This window comes from Leguminivora glycinivorella, chromosome 27 (genome assembly GCF_023078275.1).
Source record: "Leguminivora glycinivorella isolate SPB_JAAS2020 chromosome 27, LegGlyc_1.1, whole genome shotgun sequence".
Classification (NCBI taxonomy): domain Eukaryota; kingdom Metazoa; phylum Arthropoda; class Insecta; order Lepidoptera; family Tortricidae; genus Leguminivora; species Leguminivora glycinivorella.
Genome location: NC_062997.1, coordinates 830857 through 848884, shown reverse-complemented (window position 1 = coordinate 848884; position 18028 = coordinate 830857). Strand labels below are relative to the sequence as shown.

The window sequence follows — 18028 nt, the reverse complement described above, 5'->3', positions numbered from 1 at the left end:
ACATTCTTCTTATCAGTCATCATCCTCCTAGCGTTCATGCGCGGATCCAGGGGGTCATGGGGGTCATGACCCCCCCTGGAGCCTAGGTTGGCCATACAAATAGACCACGTGACCCCCCCTCTGGGGCCTGGGCCTTTACCACGTGACCCCCCCCCCCGGGAACGAAGCTGGATCCGCGTTTGCTAGCGTTATCCCGGAATTCGTGAGAGCCTGGGGTTCGCTTTGTCATCAAATGCCATCTACTCTTGAGTCACATCACATGTAATTTTTTTAACTAAAGACATATGAGTATGAAACTCCTTATAGACAGATAAAGTCTAAGAAAAAATGAATCTCGGAACCATCAAGGAAAATGGTCGTCTAGAGGGCGCTAATATTAATACTCGACAATTGTAAGCAAAGACAATATAGTCAATTTAAGAATGCGGGCAAAAGAAAGAATAAGAATATAATATTTAAAGATTATGGGAAATTCAAAATGTAAGTCTAATTATTTTAAATTTAAATATGTACTTAAAATATTTCTCAAAAATCTGGAAGACCATATCTATTCTAAACATGTCTTATTAGAAGAAAAATGGATTAAGTATTTACCTATCATACACTTTCCATGCATATATTTTCCAAAATCTACTTTATTTTGCAAAGGTTGCTACTGTCCATCGCTATTCAACGCGGTAACGCGGCGAGTGTAATGGGCACCTTTGCACCAGGGATTGCGCGGGGAGGCCTCTTCCAGTAGGTAAGTTTCTTTTTTTTATACCTTATGTAAGTTTTTTTAGTTTTTGAGTTGGTTCAGTTTTTAGATTTTATTTTATTTTATTTGTAGGCTAATTTGTACCTATTGTAATTGTTGCCTTAAAAAAATATTTTGTCTTAAATAAATGATATTTATTTTAAACTTAGCTTAATAAATAATAATAAAATAAAAATCATTTATTTCAGACTCAGGGTCCATAGATGGTTAGTAGAACATTACAACTCTAAAGAACTAATATTAGTGTTAGTAAGACATTTACCTAATGCTAAGACTTAAAAAACTAAAACAATTCACACTTAAAACCTAGACATAGCGACAGCGTGCATCATTTGCCATCGGTTGAGCATGGGGCCATTTTCACGCTCCATAAATACGCTCAAAATGCTGTTGGGGCTTAGCTTAGTTAAGAGAGTAAATGAAATCAACTAATACTAAATAAACCTATGAATAAAACTAAATGTAATCTAAAAGCTTAAATAACTCTAAAATTAAATTTACAAAATGATAAATGATATCTAAAACAAAACAAATCTTTAAATATTAAGTATGAATGAAGTGAGTCATACTTGAGTTTGTTAAACTGGACAGGTTTTTTGATTTCATCATATTATTATGCTTAAAACTTTGTCACATTTTTGCACTACACCATTCCCCTATCCAATCAATTAAAAACCGTGATTAATCAATCAATTAATCGATCCACGTCTCAATTAATTAAATAGAGAACAAACCACCCACAACCATGAGCCATAACCAAACACTATAATTTCATAGAGTCCGTATCAATGAGCGCGCCATAACTCACGACCATAAAGATCTATACATCATATAGATCCTCGATCTTTCAAAGAAATCATTGGAAAAAAAAAGTCCAAGACTTCCAATGCATGCCATTATACCTGTCCCGCTCTAACGCGGAGGAATCCGAAGGAGTGAGAGAGAGGGATATGTTTTTTAACTTTCTTATTCAAGTGGTTGTTCTGAGAAAAGTCAGTATCGGCTCGGCACTCGAAGCGAACGGACGTGTATTTTGAGAGAATTTTGTGGGGTTTTTCGATTTTTTTGTGAATTGTGACTTGAAAGTGAGTGTTGTGTTCAGGAATTCCGAAGGTTGGTTCTTATGTTTAGTTATTTAAATAATTATTAATTGATATCGATATTAGTAAAGATTTGTCATTTTTTTGTATGTAACAGGATTCTTAAGTTGTAATTTGTCCCATTTGGGATTTATTTAAATGTTGTTTCCGTTAGAATACGTAGATATTAAAAACATGTTTTCAAACAATAACTGAGACTAGGTTTTATTGAGCACAGAACTAATGCTTTTGAGGTTAAATACCTTAGAGTAGAGTTGAAATAAAACGAAAAGATAGAGCTAATCTTAACAAAGGAGGTAATGAAAACAATAGAAAATAAATGGCAACTTATATTCTGTCATAGTCAAAGATTGGTTCAAAAAGACGTTAATAGTTTCAAGATGATTTACACATAACCTAACCACTAAATTATAATTTTGAAAAACCCCTAGACCGCGACATAGTAGACCGATTTTCATGAAACATGGCTAAGAACACTCCCGACTAACTCAGCTTTCAGACAAAAAAACTAAATCTAAATCGATTCATCCGTTCGGGAGCTACTATGCCACAGACGGACACACACAGACACGTCAAACTTATAACACCCCGTCGTTTTTGCGTCGGGGGCTAAAAAACTGGACCTTGATCAAATTAACTCTGCATCGCATTTTTAATGGCAAAAAGTGGAAAAGTCAAGAATGTTACATTTTTCAGGCTAACGTTTAAGTATAATGGCACTGCTCACTTTGTCAAAAGCTGTCTCGTTTTGTCAAAAGCTCTGACAAATGTTATACTTAAGTATTCAGAAATAATAATAACCTAACCACAAAATTAAAATTTTGAAAAAACCCCCGACTGCGACATAGTAGACCGATTTTCATGAAACATGGCTAAGAACACTCCCGACTAACTCAGCTTTCAGACAAAAAAACTAAATCTAAATCGGTTCATCCGTTCGGGAGCTACGATGCCACAGACAGACACACACACAGACAGACAGACACGTCAAACTTATAAAACCCCGTCGTTTTTGCGTCGGGGGGGTTAAAAACGGGACCTTGATCAAATTAACGTGCATCGCATTTTTAATGGCAAAAAGTGGAAAAGTCAAGAATGTTACATTTTTCAGGCTAACGTTTAAGTATAATGGCACTGCTCACTTGTCAAAAGCTGTCTCGTTTTGTCAAAAGCTCAGACAAATTTTTGAAAAAACCCCCGACTGCGACATAGTAGACCGATTTTCATGAAACATAGCTAAGAACACTCCCGACTAACTCAGCTTTCAGACAAAAAAACTAAATCTAAATCGGTTCATCCGTTCGGGAGCTACGATGCCACAGACAGACACACACACAGACAGACAAACAGACAGACAGACAGACGGACAGACAGACACGTCAAACTTATAACACCCCGTCGTTTTTGCGTCGGGGGTAAAAAAAAAAAAAAATATTCTAATGTCCTGCCCGGCATCGCATTCCTCGCATACCGAAGTTTTACCTGAGGGCCCAAATGCCAGACTTATCGCCGTCATCAGTGATGTCTTCCAGATAACCTTTTGGTAGCAAAAACAGGAATTAGGGAGTTTTATTTATTTTCCCCTCACTAGCTCGGAAACACGTGTTTTGTCCTTTAATACCAGCGGGTAAAAACGCATTTTATCCACTAGTGGGTAAAGTAATTTGACCTTGAATAAAGTCAAATTAACTGCTTTAAAATTGATAAAAGTAGGTGAATCTAGTAATAAAGATGATTTACCACCTGTGGAACTACTGGAAGCAGTGATAAACGCATTTTTTGCGTTGTAGTTTCTTCGCTATAGTGAGGGGAAAAGTTTTGTGTTACACTCGGGTGCAAATGTATTTTACTTCTCGTGTGTTAAAAAACTCGCAAGTTCAGGATTCTATTCTCGAACCACTCGCTTCGCTCGTGGTTCAACTATAGAATCCTTTCACTAGCTCGTTTTTCAATTCCACACTCGGCGTTAAAATACAACTTTGCCCCCTTGTATAACAAATAACTATTAAACTTTATTGCACAGTAAAAAAAATGTACAAAAGGCGAACTTAATGCCAGAAGGCATTCTCTACCAGCTAACCTTTGGGCCAAACAGAGATCTATAAGAGCTTAATAGGTGCAGGAAATGTCGCAATGACGAGAAATGGAATACCTACTAAATAACCATAAATGATTATATATATATGTATGTATGTATGTATAAGCTTTATTGTACATAAAGGAAACAAAAGAGACACAGTTACAGAGTCAGTAATATACAATGTAGGCGGACTTATCCCTTAATGGGATCTCTTCCAGTCAACCTTTGAGGAAATGAGTAGAAGCGAATTAGCGATGAGTGACGAATTCAAAAATGTACAACCACTAAAAGAATACAGCTATATATCATACAGCTTACTATTATATATATTAAAAAAATATACATACTTAAAATAATATAGATACCTACTTACAAATACACATAAATATACATACGTAACATTATATATACATAAATAAATATATATATCTGCCTTATAATTATTACGACTCTTAGTCTTATGCGTGTTAGTTTTAATCTTATGCGTGTTATTTGTGTGCTCTAGTTTTTACCGATTGGAAAAATAGAGGAATTAAAGGAATATGTAGTAGGCTATATGTAGAATATGTATATACTAGGCTAGTAGAAGCGCTGGTCGCCTAGCGGTAAGAGCGTGCGACTTTCGATCCGGTGGTCGCGGGTTCGAACCCCGGCTCGTACCAATGAGTTTTTCGGAACTTATGTGCGAAATGTCATTTGATATTTGCCAGTCGCTTTTCGGTGAAGGAAAACATCGTGAGGAAACCGGACTAATGGAAGGTCAGATGGCAGTCGCTTTCGTAAAACTAGTGCCTACGCCAAATCTTGGGATTAGTTGTCAAAGCGGACCCCAGGCTCCCATGAGCAAGGAGGAAAAAAAAAATGTAGTAGGCTATATCATCATCCTCATGGGAGCATGGGGTCCGCTTTGACAACTAATCCCAAGATTTGGCATAGTCACTAGTTTTATTAAACGACTGAAATCTGACCTTCCAACCCGAAGGGTAACTAGGCCTTTGGAATTAGTCCGGTTTCCTCACGATGTTTTCCTTCACCGAAAAGCGTGGCAAATATCAAATGACATTTCGCACATAAGTTCCGAAAAACTCATTGGTACGAGCCGGGGTTCGAACCCGCGACCTCCGGATTGAAAATCGCACGCTCTTACCGCTAGGCTACCAGCTAACAGTGTTTAGGATCGTTCTATTCTTCGAAAATAAGTCGGTTATCGATGAATCGTATTCCTTAAATTTTGAAACATAAATCTGTGTTTGACCTTAAACTTTTTGACGGCAGTGTAAATTAATGTTTCGACCATTTAGCAGGAAGATTCCGGCTCGATTGCAACGAAGCAAATAGACAAATATAAAAATATATCCCACCAAAAACATTCCGTAGAATCCTAGCCAAGTCTCGATGAAGCTGCTTTATCTCCAAAAAGTAATGAAATCTAGACAAAGTCGTGCCAAGTCTAAGGTTCATTACCGCGATTTCTTTATTAATGTTGTTAACACTGTATGTTGTTTGACTTGGTCGTTGAAGGGTAGCCGGCTCTGGCGACAGATTGGTGCAATGGTGTCATGGAGCACCTGGTTTTTAACTCCCGACGCAAAAACGAAGGGGTGTTATAAGTTTGACGTGTCTCTCTGTCGGTCTGTCTGTCCTTCTGTCTGTCTGTCCGTCTGTCTGTCTGTTTGTCTGTCTGTCTGTGTGTGTGTCTGTCTGTGGCATCGTAGCTCCCGAAAGGATGGACCGATTTAGATTAAGTTTTTTTGTCTGAAAGCTGAGTTAGTCGGGAGTGTTCTTAGCCATGTTTCATGAAAATCAGTCCACTATGTCGGGGTCGGGGGTTTTTTCAAAATTTTAATTTTATGGTTATGTACCCTTGTGTACCGGCTACGGCCAAGTCACACAACATGAACTATAATAATCTTCATATTTCTACAACTATAGTCTAGAGTCCAGACTGCATTCCGTGTACAGTCATCTAGTTGAGCAACGGCATTCGCAGACGTTTCGTAACAATCGTAGCTCCTACAATAATGCTATGATTCTAACCCATTGATCTCTGTTTTACGATTATGTATGTGATTATATTATACTTATTTACGCTAGTGGCGCCAGACTGGCAGTTATGGGACTAAAGTAGGTAGGTACATATCTATCAAAATGTATAGTCGCCTACATACTTAATGGTTAAGTATTATATAAGAACTAATACTAATAGATAGATAGATAGATAGATGATTTATTTCACGAAAAAAATTACAATATAAGTTTGCATTTCTGTACAAAAATATAAGAATTCCCATCATGATCGTCGTAAAAGTAAAAACTTAGAGATAACAGGAATAATATTAATAAATCATATATTCCCCCAATACGGATCGTCATTTTCCAAAATTTAACAAAAAAAAACAAATTAATAAAGATTAAAATTAAAATTATTACACTGAGAGAAATTTGCATTGTGAATTTAGCAAGTTCGACTATCGTTACGGGTTTATCCGTTTGAAACAAAACTATTTTAGTAAACGGAATAAATCACAATATTGATGATACAAGTTGAATTTGTTCGAACGACAAGGTCAAACTTGTTAAAAGATATGAAATTTGATTGAATCAGCCAAACATATGTTAAAACTATGTGTCATGTTGCTTTTATAAAATCGACTTGTTGATTTCAAATATATTGTTGATTGAAATGACAAGTACCTAACTTGTAGGATGTACTAGTTACTTAACAAAATCTAACTTGTTCGAACCAAAGAGCACGTAGCGTAGGCGCTATTTAAACTAAAAAACTTGTTGAACGAACATGAAAAGTGGTTGTTTTTTCTCTCAGTGTAGGTAGAAATAAACATTTTTGAATAGGAATACAATCTACAGTTGTAGATTGCAATTATTTCTTAAGTTACAGAAGAAGCAACTTGTATGTATATGACAGGTCCCACTTTTGATATAAACTTGAAACTATCTAAAAGTATTATATTTAAGCAGTTACAATATTGTCTTCGTTACAATTACAACGTTCCAAATAATCCTGACTTGAGTTAAGCATCAATGACTTACAATAAAACAAATCTATAATCACGATTTCGGCGGTCAAAAGGCAAAGCTACATAACGCAGAAAAAAAGGAAATCGTGTCTTTTCGTGTCAATGTGTCTTTTGTGTCACAAATGGTATCGTGACCCGGTGACGCTATGCATCACGATATGACGCCAAAGCGTCACGATGTGACGCGGTGTGACGCTTGGTCAGTGAGAAAATTTTGACCTTTTGATTTTTGGTGGCCAATGGACACGATTTTGGATGACCGGAACAGTTTTTTTGTCCGTTTTTTGTTTTTTTTTTGTCCGTAACTCAAAAGGAAAAAAATTCATTGTATAGGATCACTGCCTTTTCCGTTCACTGTCTATTTGTTTCAAGCTGAAATCAAATAGGTATATTTAAATCCATACTTAATATTATAAATAGGAAAGTGTGTGTGTCTGTTTGTTTGTCAGTCTTTCACGGCAAAACGGAGCGAATTCAATTTTAGGTACAAAAAGTACACCACAAAGTTAACTAAAAGTGGGTAAAATCACTTTAACCACTAAATTATCACCACGCAAAGTGGTCCTTCCAGTTCATGCATTATTTAACCAAGATTTATATGTTTTAGACAAGCCGATCGCAAATTTATGTTAAAATGGTTTTTATTCGCCATAACTAATGTAGGAATTATCTTTGGTATGCAAAATTAAAATTTTGAAAAAACCCCCGACTGCGACATTAGTAGACCGATTTTCATGAAACATGGCTAAGAACACTCCCGACTAACTCAGCTTTCAGACAAAAATAACTAAATCTAAATCGGTTCATCCGTTCGGGAGCTACGATGCCACAGACAGACACACACACAGACAGACAGACTGACACGTCAAACTTACAACACTCCGTCGTTTTTGCGTCGGGGGTTAAAAAATAAAGTTGGAGTCGTTAAATTGCATAATAATTTAATTAGGAAAATACAGAAATAGAAACACAAGAAAAATAGTAATAAAATAGATATAGCTTCTACCAGAACTGATGAAGCCTATACAAAAAAACCGGCCAAGAGCGTGTCGGGCCACGCTCAGTGTAGGGTTCCGTAGTTTTTCGTATTTTTCCCAAAAACTACTGAACCTATCAAGTTCAAAACAATTTTCCTAGAAAGTATTTATAAAGTTCTACTTTTGTGATTTTTTTCATATTTTTTAAACATATGGTTCAAAAGTTAGAGCGGGGGACGCACTTTTTTTTCCTTTAGGAGCGATTATTTCCGAAAATATTAATATTATCAAAAAACGGTCTTAGTAAACACTTATTCATTTTTAAATACCTATCCAACAATATATCACAAGTTGGGGTTGGAATGAAAAAAATATCAGCCCCCACTTTACATGTAGGGGGGGTACCCTAATAAAACATTTTTTCCATTTTTTATTTTTGCACTTTGTTGGCGTGATTGATATACGTATTGGTACCAAATTTCAGCTTTCTAGTGCTTACGGTTACTGAGATTATCCGCGGACGGACGGACGGACGGACGGACGGACGGACGGACGGACGGACGGACGGACAGACAGACATGGCGAAACTATAAGGGTTCCTAGTTGACTACGGAACCCTAAAAAAAGTGTAACCCTGAAATATTTGCCTTTTAGGGATAAAACTAGATGGCACTGTTTCGTAGCCTGGAAGGCTATTACTGAACCAGTGAGCTACAACCTCGACCTTGTCGTCACTTTCCATCAGGTGCGACTAAGGTCAATCACTGGCCAGTTTATAATAAAAAAAAAAACTTATATACTTACCACATAGAAAGCATCCTTAACTCAGGAAGATAGATTTCAGCGCACAAATAAATGCCCCTATCCAGATTCGAACCCAGGGCCGCGGCTTAGCGGGCAAGTTCACCACGCGCTAGACCGGTCATCTGTATGTATGTAAACAAAATGTATGGCGCGGAAACAGACGCAGATAAATCTGACAGACAGACAAATTCTAACGTCTTGTATTTATTGCCGTAACCAGTTTCTATCTTTTAGAGACATGTAAGAAATATAGACTGTTAAGAGGCAACAACACTGAGAGAAAATACAACCAGTTTTCATGTTCGTTCAACAAGTTTTTTGGTTAAAATAGCGCCTACGTGCTCTTTGGTTCAAACAACAAGCTACTTGTCATTTGAATCGGCAATATATTTGAATCAACAAGTCGATTTTATAAAAACAACCTCACACATATTGTTTTAAACATACGTTTGGCTGATTCAAACGGATAAACCGCAACAAGTCGAACTTGTTAAATTCACAATGCAAATTTCTCTCAGTGAAAAATTCATGGGTAATGTCACAGCATAATAAAGAGTACAATCGTACAGTATGGCCACTCCCGCTCCCCGCTGAAAGTGCCGCCCACTCCCTCTCGGTTACCTCACAGTTAACGACTGTCAAAAACGCGACAGTCGACCTGTCATATCTCACTCATACAAGCATGGCACGCGTTCGCCTACACGAGCTTAGACTGTGCGTAGGAACTAGGAACGCGCCTCTTTCATACATTTGATCGCCATAGTCTTAGGTGCGCCCTAATCTAGGCGGTCGTTAAATGAGCATTTCTTTTTTTTGCCATTTTTCTTATTTTGATTTTTTTAGGGAATTTTAAGTTTATTGTACTCAGAATCACATTATAGTATTAAACGCATTATAGTATTTAGATAGTGACTTATATCTATTTAAATTTCTGTTTTATTTTCCGCACCAATTGTAAGTTTCTGTTTGGTCCAATGGTTGACTGGTAGAGAATGCCTTAAGGCATTAAGTTCGCCATTTGTACTTTATGTTGTGCAATAAAGGTTAAATAAATAAATAAATAAATAAATAAATCACGAGTACTTTCAATCTCAATGGGAGACTAAAAGTGTCCCAGAATTTCCATACATTTTTGTTACTTCCCTCTTTTGTTACCCCACACAACATGTATGGAAAATGGCAACAAAATACTAAAAAATCGTATGGGACAATTTTTTTAACTACTAGGATTGAAGAAGCTAGTGTTTCTGAGTAGAAATACCATAAATTAAAAGAAAAAATCACATTTCATAAAAGTGGCGAAAAAAAAAGAAATGCTCAAATTGTGTCTTTCTTTCTACGTGTCTTTGCCTCTGATAATATGATACGTTGTACAAAACATGTCTATTTTGAGCATAGCTCATTTTAGTGATTTATACTGTAAATGAAGTAAGGAATGGCTCACTTAGTGTTTAGAGATATTATTTATTTGCCTTTCTTAATGGATCGTCTTACAGTGCAAGCGAGATAGACGCTACGGATGTCGCTAATGTAAATGTCAAATGACAACTCGTGGTAGCACGTGACATGAGTCACCTTACAGCGACGACCGGTCTCAGTCGGTAGTGACCCTGCCTGCTAAGCCGCGGTCCTGGGATCGAATCCCGGTACGGGCATTTATTTGTGTACAGATATTCGTTCCTGAGTCATGGATGTTTTCTAGAAATAGAAATAGAAATGTTTTATTTGCAGAAAAAGGGTACAACAAGGGTCTTAGGTTAATAAAAATACACCTTCACCTTATTCTGCTCTTTATAAACAGCATGCAAATTTGTAGATACATTGTTAATGATGCATTAACACAATAATATTAAATTACGTACGTAAGACTACATATATGTCTACATACATAAGTATGTATTTATCTATCTTAGTATGTAATTATATCGTCGCTTAGCACCCATAGTACAAGCTTTGCTTAGTTTGGGACTAAGATGATCTGTGTAAGTTGTCCCCAATATTTATTATTTATTAGACTGATAAACTTTCACGATTTTTGACATATTTAAAATTGAAAACGGGACTTAATCGCTTATAACTAACTATGTTTACGATACCACAGACAGACAGACAGATCAAACTTATAACACCCCGTCATTTTTGCGTCGGGGGTTAAAAATTATAATTTAAATTATAAAATCTAATAGGTCCCTTCAGTCGCAGACATCCAAAGGGTACGGTGACCGCTTTCCATCAGGCGGACCGTTTGCCTGTTTGCCACCGACGTGGTATAAAACAAAAGATTTGTATGAAAGCCGGTTTTGAGCCAATCGTCGTTTATTTTTAAAACGGTCGTTAATGCAAATCTGTATTAATTTTACTGCACACTTATTAATTATACCTCTTCATTTGCCGAACGATTAGAATCTTAACGTTTACTTTAATTTGTTAAACGGGAACTTTGGTAATACCGTTGCAATGCGTTTACTTTTGATGCAATCTCGTACTTGAGTGAGGTAACGATTTAAAAAAAACTTTTCAAGGATTATTTATATAGAACTAGCTATTGCCCGCGGCTTCGCTCGCGTTAGAAAGAGACAAAAAGTAGCCTATGTCACTCTCCACCCCTTCAACTATCTCCACTTAAAAAATCACTTCAATTCGTCGCTCCGTTTTGCCGAGAAAGACGGACAAACAGACACACACACTTTCCCATTTATAATAATTATTATAGTTGTTAGTTTGAGTCAAAACCACAGAACTTAATTTAGATAGAAGAAACAAATTCATATATTTGTATAGGGGCCGAGCGTGTCAAATTTTGTACTGAAGTTGATTCTTGCCTGTAATTTTAAATATGTCTCAGGCTCTTGATTGTTCATAATTTTTGTGTTGTTGCAATTGAATATCACGTAACGAGGCATTTTTTTATGTTTTGGTTGACTTCAACTTACAAAAATTGACGCCCGAAAGCTGCAAGCTGCGAGTAAAGACGGACAACTCAGTGGATTTCACTGAGTTCATTTGACACGCTAAGTAGATACGTTTGCTTGATCTATGGTATATATGACATCTGTGGTCAAAACGTAGAAGCTAAATTTAACACACTTCCCGGTTTCCGATTGAGCTGAAATTTTGCACACATATGTAAATCACGTGACAATGTAATATTATGGTATCATGGAGCTGATCTGATGATGGAGCAGAAAGGTGGTCATAGGCACTCTGTCATGAAACGTCGTATCCCATCGAGTAAGGGGTTTTTAGAAACGTCTCGGAGAGCAGTAGATGACTGTTGAAAGAAAGGTACAGTCAGCGATAAAAGCTTGTGGCAAAAATTTAAAAAAACTTATTTAAAATTTTTGACCACCAGGTTTTAATCCCAACTATTTTAACCTACCAAAACTATGCTTTAAAAACCAAAACACAGAAACACGAACGAATTAAGATTCCGAAAGGCTAACTCAGGCATCAATTAAAAAATAATAAAACGTTTCTGAGAAGGCTGCGTGTATACAAAAGAATTCCTTAGTCATTAGTAACTTTGTGTTGGTTTTTGCGATGCGGTATTCGGGTTCGAGTCCTCGGGATGCAGCCTATGGTTACAACCATACAGGAATGAGTATGGGAAGAGTTGTAACTCCATACATCAGTAAATGCAAGTTATTTGTAGTGACATCTAGCGTCATCCACGCGTCAACTAGCGTAAATTATCAATGGAATAGAATAGAAATATTTTTATTCATGGCAAAATAATACAAAAAAGACACACACAAAATACAGATCAACAACAGAGAATTATTTACACATATAATCACAAAAGGTAAGTAAGTACACATAGTTGCCATGAATATGGTCCCGACTCAGCATGGTGTTAGCCTGGGTGGCCAACGCTGATCTTCCGTCAGGGCCATACCGAATGATACCACGGAAAGTATACACATTACAAAGAAAAAAAAAAATTAAAATAAGTTGACAATCGTAATCAGTAACACTACTCAACACTAGGTGTCCACAGTGTCGCGTCTGCCAAAAATGTAATATTAAAACAGTTTACAACTTATATTACAAGCAGAAGTAACAATAACCTACCTACAAAATTAAAATTTTGAAAAACCCCCGCCCGCGACATAGTAGACCGATTTTCATGAAACATGGCTAAGAACACTCCCGACTAACTCAGCTTTCAGTAAAAAAAAATCAAAATCGGTGCATCCGTTCGGGAGCTACGATGCCACAGACAGACGGACAGACACGTCAAACTTATAACACCCCGTCTTTTTTACGTCGGGGGTTAAAAATATACATATGTCGTGTCGTGTCACAGAAATGAAAATTTTCTAATAAACTACTTTTATTAGGACATCCACGTTGTTCTATTCAACTCTATATATTATATATTAGTTATATCACTATTTTATTCTTACAAAATATCGTTTAAACATGTAACACTGTTTAGTTGAACCATTAGTTAACTTGCAGGCAAGTTAATATAGTTAGAGTTACGCGTGTCTGTCCGATAGTCAACCGGTTCCGATTGTATCTGGGCCCGAATTCCGTGTTCTTACTCTTGATGAGGAGTCGAATGTTTTTAGAACCAGGGTACATAGCTGAATGGCACAAACGGTCACGAAATGAAAGAAAGAAAAATACGTTTATTTGGTGTATAAAAAATAAAAATAAAAAATGAAAACTTAACCTATTACATCTTAGTTTAATAACACTTTATACACCAAAATGGTTGCCACTCAGCATTTGCCGATGACTAACTAAGTTAGCCATGGCGCTGGTTTTCAGGGCAACCAGATAAAATGAAACGCTCGTAGATATATCTCCAGAGTAATAGAAAAATTAGATAATGTGAAATTTTTAGGATTAAATATTGACAAAAACTTAAACTGGAAACGACACGTCGAAGTAGTTTGTTCCAAACTTGACGGATTCGTATTTGCTCTAAGGAAAATTAGGAATACGGTATCTATAGAGGCTGCAACAACTGCCTACCATGGATATGTAGCGTCTGTACTTAATTATGGCCTATTACTGTGGGGTAATTCAGTCGACATTGAGAAAGCGTTCGTTCGGCAGAAAAAATGCATTCGTGCGATAGCCAATGCCTGGATCATGGACACCTGTAAGCCACTGTTTGAAAAATTTAATATTTTGCCTTTACCTTGTATGTATATAAGAAAAGCGTGTCTATTTGTAAAAAAACATCCAGAACTTTTTAGAAAGAGGTGTGATGTATTGCCAGGAAATCAGAGAGCTCAATATAAAGACTTATTATATCAGCCTCCCTCACATTCCACTATATACCACAGGAATGCATATAACATGTGTATAGTTTTATTTAACAGCCTTCCTGATGAACTCAAAAAAATTGATTGTAAACAATTTAATAATAAAATTACCAAATGGCTGTCCGAAAATTGCTTTTATAGTGTAAGGGAATTTTTGGAACATAAATTATTAAACAAGTAGTATATTTCACATTGTGTACGTTTCTTGACATTTAACTTTTATAATTCTTAATTATTAATTCATGACTTCCATTTTGTATATTTTTTAATTTTAACGACTAGTATTAATAACGTTTTGACAGTTGCATTTTTTTTTATAAGTGGAATCCTTTTTATTATGTAAAAAACCCACCAACCATATTATCTTGTTTTAATTTATAAGTCTGTTATTATTGTTGTAAAGTTTTCATATTGTAATATTGTCAATTATTTGCATGTCGTGTTTTCGACTGAATACTGATACTTTAAAAACCTGTTATCATCCTGTACCATACGTATTCTGGCAAATAAAGAAATTCTATTCTATTCTATTCTATTCTATTCTATCTATCTTGCGTATTGGCGCGACAGAGCCAGACTACCTTTTGCGGCGTTTCGTTTTCGTTTCGCGTCACAGAAATGCCATTCGGCTGCGGCACCAGAAGGCCCGGCCCCGTAGTCGAAACGCCGCAGAAATGCAGTCTGGCTCTGACGAGCAAGAGCGATAGAGATAGATAGCTGACCATTTCTTTTTTTTTGCCATTTTTTTTATTTTGATTTTTTTAGGGAATTTTAGGTGAATTGTACTCAGAATCACGAGTAATTTAAATCTCACTGGGAGACCAAAAGTGTCCCAGAATTTCCATACATTTTTGTTACTTTCCTCATGTGTTACCCCACACAACATGTATGGAAAATGGTAACAAAAAAAAATTAGTTTTACTTTTTTTATGGGATAGGAGGCAAACGAGCAGACAGGTCGCCTGATGGTAAGCGATCACCGCCGCCCAGGGACACCCGAAACACCAGAGGTGTTGGACGTGCGTTGCCGGCCTTTAAGATGGGTGTACGCTCTTTTCTTGAAGATTTGAAGGTCGTATCGGTCCGGAAATACCGCAGGCGACAATTCATTCCACAGTTTAGCTGTGCGGGGCAGGAAGTTTCTGGAGAAACGCACAGTTGAGCAACTAGTTTTAATTAAAAGTTATCTAGAATTACATTTATTATGTCTTATTCTCGTCACAGTAAAGAGGTTTGCCCATATTAACTAAACACACTGTATAACAATTTTGATTTGTAACCTTTACTTGACTTTAACCGTTCTTTTAAACGACTTTGACATTTTACGAAGTTTATGTTTAATAAGCTATAAATATCTGATTCATAATGTAAAATGTTTTTAGGGTTCCGTACCAAAAAGGTACAACAGGAACCCTTATGGTGCGACTCTGTCCGTCTGTCCGTCTGTAACATTCCTAATTATCTCGAGAACTACTAATGCTATCAACTTGAAATTTGGAAAAGTTGTGAACATTGTAAACCTCTACAAATAGAAAGTATATATTTTTTTAATTTATTAATTTTAATGGAAGAAAATGGCCAAAATGAAAGGGGGGCAAACTGTAAATTTCAAGTTACCAGGTCAAGTGGGGTATCGTTAGAAAGAGCGCAAATTGAACGTAAATAAACAATTTTTTTTTTTAATTTTGTAATGGAAAAAAAAAGGATTTTGAAAGAAAATGTAAAAAAAAATACCGTTCCACCCTTATTCCGAAGTTTACCAACGAAAATTATGAATATTTTACGAAATATTGGCTTTATACTAAATATTACAGGAAAAATATAATCGTGTTTGTATCTTGAAAACTTTTTTTTTTAATTGACAAAAAACTTTTCAGACTTTTATTTTCAATTTACCCACCCTTGCGGATGTATATCGTTCTTCAAATTAATACGAGATGTTACCTAAACCATCTTCTTTCCAATAAAGTAAAAACTGTTTAAATCGGTTAACATTATAAAGATTTACCCTTGAAAAACCAACTTACTATACAGGTCGCGCAAATTAGTTAGCGAATTCACCCAAAGATGGCACTATACATATGAAGCTATGCTCATTAGTACCCATACTTTTGTCTTCTAGTCAAGTCATTAGAGTTATGTGAAAACATGAGATTATTTTAACTAGGTAGTTTGAAAGAAAGTTTGTACGGAACCCCCGGTGGGCGAGTCCGACACGCACGTCCGGTTTTTTTTAATAATAAAAGTGCTTGCAATAAAAATGAAATACTTGATATGAGTTCCACAAAAAATATTATGTTAATAGAGGTCACGAACGATGAGACTTATTCTTTGAACATTTTTTAAAGTTTTTTTACAAACGCCATAGACCTAACCTAACCTAACCACAAAATTAAAATTTTGAAAAAACCCCCGACCGCGACATAGTAGACTGATTTTCATGAAACATGGCTAAGAACACTCCCGACTAACTCAGCTTTCAGCTCTTCAGATTCGTGACTTGACTGTGATGTAATGATTTTAAGAACTAAGTATTTTTCAGTTTTGCGTTTAAAGCCACTAGTTTTGTATTGTATGGATGCCTACCATCTCCAATTCTCCTTTAATTGCTCAAAGGTTTACTGGAAGAGATCCCTTAAAGGGATAAGTTCGCCGTTGTACTAATGATAAGCTCTTTTCTCGTGTCTTGTGTTATTTTCTGGTACAATAAAGTGTTTTACTACTACAAGTAGTTGATTATTTTTACATGCATGATCATCACTAAAACTTCACATAAGTTTAGTTACATTGCGTAACAAAACCATATATTTTTACGACCAAATAAATTGATAATCATTAGAAAACATCTAAACATAATTTCTAAATGAAGACGTAAAATTTTATGACAGTATGTTTATTTATTGAAATGAGTATGAGGACGGTACGAGAGTTACTGTCAAAGTAAAATGTAGTCGCAGTGTATAGACTGCCATCTCTCGGCACAGGCTTAAAACTTTGAACGTCAGTTGACATTAAATCCATACCAAAGTCCTTCGTAAAGACCGATAAAGTCTAAGAAAAAAAACGTACCCCAAAACCATACAGAAAAAGGTACGGTGAGCTAGATGGCGATACACCTTTGGGGTACGCTCGGCTAGATGGCGCTAATATTAATATTTGACATTTTAAAACATATCAAGCTAAGAATATGGACCAAATTGTCAAAACTTAGGTTCAAAAGTTTTAAGCCTGTGTCGAGAGATGGCAGTCTGTGCACTGTGATTACACATTTTACTTTGACAGTCATTCTCTATAATACTCGATCCTCTTTGACTATACTAATAATATTATAAATGGGAAAGTGTGTGTGTCTGTTTGTTTGTCCATCTTTCACTGTAAAACGGAGCGACGAATTCACGTGATTTTTTAAGTGGAGAGTGACATAGGCTACTTTTTGTCTCTTTCTAACGCGAGCGAAGCCGCGGGCAAAAGCTAGTAAACTATATTTTAATGACATGTTTACATGATAAAACAAGAAACAAAATAAGTAATTTGGAGGTAATTAAAAGTTCTACCAACAGAAAGTCTAACAAAGAAAGTCTAACTCGTGCAAAAGATATTTTTTTTTTTTTTAATTTTATACTATTATATTTAAGTATTGGGTAACTACCTATTAACTAGGCAAGGTCACCGAGATGAAATAAACTATGGAAACGGATTATATCGCGTATAATGAATTTACAATTCTTTATACGAGAGTGACTGCCATCCTGCCCTTCCAATCCAACCCATAGGGTATATAACCTCCGTGAAGTTGACCGCCCCATATCGAGTGCCCGCAAATTACATATCTATATCGTTAGTTCATCGTTAGTTCACGTTAGTTCAGTATGTGAAATCGTTAGGATCCGATAACAACATCATTTTTTTTTTAAACAAAATGGAGGGGGCCAACTTCACGCTACCGCCCCAAAACTGATTTTACGGTTTTTGTCAATTGGAATCGAAAGATAA

General features: G+C 36.1%; 1 protein-coding gene across 1 annotated transcript in view; it reads left to right on the top strand.

Moving 5' to 3' along the window:
* The first annotated feature begins 1762 nt into the window (after nucleotides 1-1762).
* LOC125240369 (extracellular serine/threonine protein kinase four-jointed) overlaps nucleotides 1763-18028 on the top strand; it is a 47067-nt gene continuing 30801 nt past the window's right edge. Inside the window, exon 1 of the mRNA XM_048148276.1 lies at nucleotides 1763-1870. The gene's annotated coding sequence lies outside the window, so the exon portion shown is untranslated. The remainder of the gene's footprint in view (nucleotides 1871-18028) is intronic.